The following is a 6,986-nucleotide window of genomic DNA, read 5'->3' on the forward strand; positions in this document are numbered from 1 at the left end:
GCAGCATGTTACAAACTTCAGGGGAATTGCCATTTAATCCAACCATTACTTCAACAACCAATCCCTTTCTGTAACATCCAGCGTTGTCTTGAAGAACCCTGGGGAACTCACCACCTCATGAAGAAACCCATTTCACTTCCTTCTGTCTAATGCCGTTCTCTCTCACATCAAACCTAAATCTGACTCTTTTCGATATCCACCCATCAGCCCTAGCTCTGTCCTCTGGGACCAAGCAGATATACTAACTCACTTCTTTTCCATGAGATAGTCTCCCAAATGCTTGTTACCAGAGAGGTATCTCCACCACTTTAAAATCCTAGTTCCTTCAGATGTTTGCACATATGACAAAGGCATCTAGAGACTATCTAGGACCAACCCCCCCCTCTCATTTTACAGAGGAGGAAACTGAGGTCCAGAGAAGTTAGGTGTCTTGGTAGTTGTCACAGAGGATAGTACTGGCAGAGACAGATTGACCCAGGTCCTCTGATTCCAAATCCAAGACTCTTTGTACCTTGGCCACCCCTCCTCTGGATAATCTCCAGTTTATCCATGTGCCCTTCTCCAAAATTCCCTAGAACTAAACATCTAAATTACAGAACAAGTTGGAATGGAAGAGAATTCTCTCTCCTTAATCTTGAACCCTAGATCTCTCTCTAGGCAGACTAAGTTCGAACAAAATTTTTCCTGCTATCAAGCATATTGACTCATATGGAGCTTGTAACCCCATAAAACCCCCAAATATTTTCAGATGAGTGATTATTCAGCCATGTTTTCCCCCATCCTGTCCTTGCAAAGGTATCTTTATTTTTTTTAATTCCTACATATAAGACTTTTCATTTATCCCTATTAAATTCCATCTTAGAGTAAGCCCAAAGTTATAGCTTGTCAAGGTTTTGTTCTGTTTTGGTTTTTGGAATGTGACTTATCCAGCAAGCATGCTATCTCTTGTAGCTTTGTTATCACAATATTTAGTGAGCATACCATCTATCCCAGGATCAAGAGCCTTGGAAAAAATGTCAGAGGGCACAAGGTCAAGTACAGATAGATCCCCTGAGGCACTCAATTAGGGACTTTCTAAGAAGAAGTTGATATACAACTCCACCTGATGCTTGTGTACTACTGTTTTCATTTTTTTGGGGGGGGGCGGTGAGATGGGAGTAGGGAAGGGAGCTGAGGGAAGCTGAATAATCTTGGAATTTACCACAGAGGGAGAAACACTCTGGGCAGACATCCTGCATTCGGTTGTGTACTGGGGGAAATAGGATACCGGTTAGGGGTTGGGTTCTTAGGAATCCTCTTTACAGAATTACACCCTCTTGCACACAAAAGTAGTTAGAATAAGATGGTAGTTTATTTAGGGCAATGGAAGGGAAGGGTTGGGGGAGGGAAACCATGAAAGAAATCTTTGGACTTTTCATGGGGAGATAGGCACAAAGCACGTGGCTCAGAGGTACCAAATCTCCTCAAGCAGGAGACTGGTAGGTACTTTTATAGATGACTGATGGGGGTGGACCATCTGCCTGTGGAAAGTTCCTTTAGTGAGGGAGGACCATCCCCATATTTATCTCCCCAGGGTTAAGGGAGACCAGAATAGAGGGTGGAGATCGAAGCTAGCTCAGTCCGATTTGGTTCCGCTTATCTCTCTAGGGTATCTGTCCTCTGGTTTAGTTTCTCAAGGAGAAGATTCCTTGATGTGCCCCAGAGAACTTCTGGGGTGCTCTGCACCCCATGACATTTGGAAGGGATGGAATTTGCACATGAGCACTTCAGTCTAGGATTCTCTTTTTCTTCCATTGGGAATGGGGAGCAAAGAGTCAGGCAGGTTTCCTGCTCACTGTTTGAGTGTTGCTGTTGTTGTTCAGTCATGTCTGACTCTGCGTGACCCTATTTGGAGTTTTCTTGGCAAAGATACTGAGTGTTTTGCCATTTCCTTCTCCAGCTCATTTTTTTAGATGTAGAAACCTGAGGCAAAACGAGGGTTTAAGAGACTTGCCCAGCATCACACATCTAATAAATGCCTGAGGCCAGATTTGAAATCAGGAAGAGGAGTCTTCCTGACTCCAGCCAGGGACCTCTATTCATCTAGCATGCCCTGCTAACAGGCTGAAGCAACCCAAGACTCTCTGCCAGTGATTTGGACTTCAGGAAGGGAGATAACCAACAGTATGGGGCCAAGCTGAGACTCTGAAGTATATGTAGTGATCCCAGTGTAAGAAGGAGGAGAAGGTCCCCAAGGACTTAAGTGTGTCAGCTATTTCAAACATTGGTGGTTTGGTGAGCCAAAACAGGGAGCCATCTCTTTTCTGTGCTCTTATTGTCTTTTTTTATACTCTGTGACGCCGAATCTGGAATCCTGGATTTACATAACTTTTCCTCATTCCACTAGCTGCTGGTGAATGAGATTCAGGAATTTCATGCCTGAAGATATAGGAACAGAAGTGGAAAGAATTTAGGGAATGGCTTGGGGTGGAAGGCTCCATGGAGGAACACTTAACATTTTTCCTTTGATTGTTACATTTGATAAATGATGTGGCCACAATATGTTCAATACCTACTTCCCTGTGAGTGTGGAGGATTCTTTCAAATAGAGTAGGTTCAAGGGTCACATTGATGTTGAATATAGATGACTACTGCTGCAGCACCAAGAGAGTGGAGATTAGAATAAGAGATGGCATAGCAAACAGAGTACAAGGAACCCCTGCCCTGGGGAACAAGCAATCAGGGCCCAGTGGGAAGTGATGAGTCTGGACTGAGTAGCCAAGGTAGGCAGCTTCCCCAAAATCTCATTGTCTGGTGCAAAGGCTGAAGATGGATCCACTTTCCTGACACTCAACTCAATGGGACATAGGTCTCCCTAATTCTTTGAAGTTTTCCAAAACATAATGGAGGAAAGATGTATTTGTCATTAAGTTTACCATACATTCTATGCAAACGCCTTACATTTTAAAATCTAGACCCAAGTGGAAGAAAACCAGAGCCAAGACACTAGGAGATGGAGATCCTGAAAGACTTTTGGGTATTGGTGTTCAATCAACTGTCTTTCACCCTACTTTGCTTACATGTGTTTAATGTGGGTGCATTCATATTAGGGGAAACTTCCAATACCTGGTCACACCAGTTACCAGTCTACATGTGAGGCTATCTCCACTCTTATTAAAGAGCTAAGTGAACATCTCAGAAATGAATCATTACTCACAAGGACCCAATATGGCTTCACCAAGAAGTCATGGCAGACTAACCTTATTTTCATTTTGACAGGGTTACTTAACTGACCAGTTTTATGCTGCAAATATAGTTCACCTAGATTTTAGCAAAGCATTTCATAAAATTTCTCATGATACTCTTACAGATAAGATGAAGAGACATACACGATTACATGACTTTGGATAAATAACTAGACCCAAAGAGTTGTCATTAATGGTTCAATTGTTCATCTTGGAAGAATGCGTTCAATAAAAATGCCCTGAATTGTCTCCTCGTTGTAATTTTTTTTTTTTGTTTTTTGTTTTTGTGAGGCAATTGGGGTTAAGTGACTTGCCAGCGGTCACACAACTAGTAAGTGTTAAGTGTCTGAGGCCTGGATTTGAACTCAGGTACTCCTGACTCCAGGGCTGGTGCTCTATCCACTGCGCCACCTAGCTGCCCCTGCCTCATTGTACTTTTAGCAAAGGAGACCCCTTGAGTAGGATTACTTGTTCAGGTTTAATTCACACTTATATGACTTTATCTTTTTTTTTTTTTTTTATGGCGAGGCAATTGGGGTTAAGTGACTTGCCCGGGGGTCACACAGCTAGTAGTGGTTAAGTGTCTGAGGCCGGGTTTGAACTCAGGTACTCCTGACTCCAGGGCCGTTGCTCTATCCACTGCGCCACCTAGCTGCCCCTATATGACTATCTAAAACATTTCAAGAAACAATTCCTTGAAATGTTTCTTGATAAAGTCATAATAAGTTTTTGTGATCACTGCTTCCTTTTCCAAAATAGTCATCAACCATGCCTTTCATAATCTACACTAGAATTTTCCCAGCAAAGGTCAAGCTCATTGTCCTGTAAGTTTACAGACTCTATTATTTTCCCTTAAAAAATATATATTGTCCTTTCATTAGTTGTACAGAACTTCACTAACCATAGCATTTCAAAAAATCCACTTTTTATGATCACATATGCTAATTCCTTCCACACCTCAGGCTGTACAGGGAGGCAGCATAAAAAGGACTGGTTCTGTCGTCAGAAGACCTCTTCAAATCCTACCTCTAACACTAGCTTTGTGACCTTGACAAGTCACTTGATTTTCTCTGGCCTTGGTTCCCTCTGTAAAATGAAGGAGGTGGACAAGATGTCTCTAAGTTCTTTCCAGCTGTAAATCTGTGATTGGCAAAGATAGGTCAGCTGGACCAGTGACTGGAGCTCACTATATCCCTACTTATCCTGGGCATCAGTGCTATAGTAACCATTTTTATAGTCCAAAGATCATTCTTCTTGCAGAGAAACACAAGCAAATAAGAGTAAATCTGTTTTCTTCTCACTTTTATCTGTTCTCACCATCCTATTTTATCCCAAGAAGCAGCCCCAGTTCTTCTTTGACTCCCATCGTTCCCCCAATATATCTAAAAATCCCTTTTCTTCCTCATCCTTACTTTTCTTTTTTCTTTCTTTCTTTTTTTTTGGGGGGGGGGGCGGGGTAGTGAGGGTTAAATGACTTGCCAAGGTCACACAGCTAGTGTCAAGTGTCTAAGGCCGCATTTGAACTCAGGTCCTCCTGAATCCAGGCCGGTGGCTTTATCCACTTTGCTACCTAGCTGCCCCCTCGTCCTTACTTTTCATCTTCATCCTTATCTCATGTTGAGCTCTAACACTCCTGATACTATTTTACCCTAACATGAATTAACTTCCTGTTCATCTACTATTACCTGCTCTCGAGTCAACTTCTGTCTGTCTTTTTTAAAGCTAGATTAGTGGATATGTTCCCAGCACATCTGCAGTAGTATCTTTTGATAGCTCCCACTTTTCTTTCTCATCAGAGAAGATATTAGAGAAGCAGTTTGTGTAGTGGGAGAAGGGTTGAAATTATTATTCCCTTTTAACATATGAGTAAACTGAAACCCATAGCAACATAACTCAAATGATCAAAGATGGGATTTGAACGCAGTTCTCCCCTGACTCCCAAACCAATCTTTCTCCCACTACACAAGTGTGTGTGCGTGTGCGCATACACACACACACACACACATCTGTGCTAGGCTTGAGATCTTTTTCCTGAACTCCCCATCTATTTCCTCGTATTATTTCTCTACAGTATACATACTAGGATGGGGTGGAGTAAACCATAAAGTCTATCTTTTCAATGGTACAAAACCCAAGGAGCTGAGGCTTGGTAGAGGGGCAAGTTATAATTTTGCTTTCCCTGAGATAATATTTGTAAAGCATTTAGCACAATTCCTGGCATCTGAGTAGGGCACCAAATAAGTGCCTTTTCCCTTCTCTGGTACTATAAGTCACGTGGACTAGAGGGGTCTCTGATGATGGTGGAACCAAGAGAAGAAAAGAGTTTTTCTTAATTATTTACAGGCTCTGGTATGAATCCCTTTTTGTTTGTCTGTCAGGTTAAATAAAGTTTTAATGTCTTGTTAGTTCAGGTGAAGAGAGCGAAGGATGCTTTTCCCTAAGGATGCTTTGTTTTCGTTTTTGTTGTTTTTAGTGGACACTGAGACATGAACCAAATGGAAAAACCCTAGGTAGGGGGTATGAGTCCTGAAAACTGGTTACTGGTTACTAGTTGAACTTAGGTTATGTGAATTCAAAGCTCTAGTAACTGGTCAAAGGTAACATGGTATGATTGTTCTTTCTTCAAATGTATGTATATGATACATAGATATATAAGAAAAAATAAATACAAGTGTTATTGAATTCATGGAACCTTTTTATCATACATTTTCTCAATCATAGGATACTAACAATACAACTACTAGAAGGTCGGGCTATAACTTTTTGATGTTAAAAGGGGGATGTTTTTCATATGTAATAGACTCTAGGCCATAGATTTGGGGAGTTTAGGGACACCTAGTGTGGAAGTGAGGAATTTCCTTTGATCCACAGGTCTAATAATGACTTTCCCCAGAAGTGTTATTTCTAAGCCTGTTTATTCTTTCCTCTCATAAATAAACCCCAAGAAGCACACTCATATAGCCTGCTATGCTGACCAAGGAGAAGAAATAAGGCAGGAAACCATCACAGAGCATCCAGTGATAGTAGCAGTGACAGAAGGGGGAAAGTAATCAGGGATCAAGAGTAGAAGATCCGAGCCTATTTGATGGGGACCGGAATGCGTTGTGGGGGTTCTGGTCCTGAGGGTAGGAATTAGGGATTAAGACTTAAAGTAGTGTGAACGATGAAAGCCTTAGGGCTGAGGAACAAGACTGTTCTGGACTAGCCTGAGTCTTTGTTCCTGGCATTGGGGGCTTTACAGCTTGCTCCTATCTAGTTCACCAGTCCCAGTAGAGATCTTGTTTGTCCTTCGAACCATGACATCAGGGTGATGTCATGACTTGCACTGAATTGATTTAAGTGAGGGAGGGCTGTGCAAGGTCACCAACCTCACTCTCTCCTCCAGAGCCCATCTGGGTCCAATGGGAAGATATATATATATATATATATGGAGAGAGAGATATAGAGATAGATATAGATAGATAGATAGATAGATAGATAGATAGATAGATAGATAGATAGATAGATAGATAGATAGATAGATAGATAGATAGATATCAGAACAACTGGAGATGCCCCTGAATGTTTAAGGCAATTGGGTTAAGTGACTTTCCCAGGGTCACACAGCTAGTAGGTGTCTGAGGTGAAATTTGAACTCAGGTCCTGTGATTCTAGGGCAGTGCTCTAATCACTGAGCCACCTAGCTGCCCCAGTAGAGATCAAGAAATGGAAAGGGTAAAGTACTAGATTGAACCTGATTCATGCCTGTGAGAGAAATGCTGA

The sequence above is a fragment of the Dromiciops gliroides genome, chromosome 6, assembly GCF_019393635.1.
Source record: "Dromiciops gliroides isolate mDroGli1 chromosome 6, mDroGli1.pri, whole genome shotgun sequence".
In the NCBI taxonomy this organism is placed as follows: Eukaryota; Metazoa; Chordata; class Mammalia; order Microbiotheria; family Microbiotheriidae; genus Dromiciops; species Dromiciops gliroides.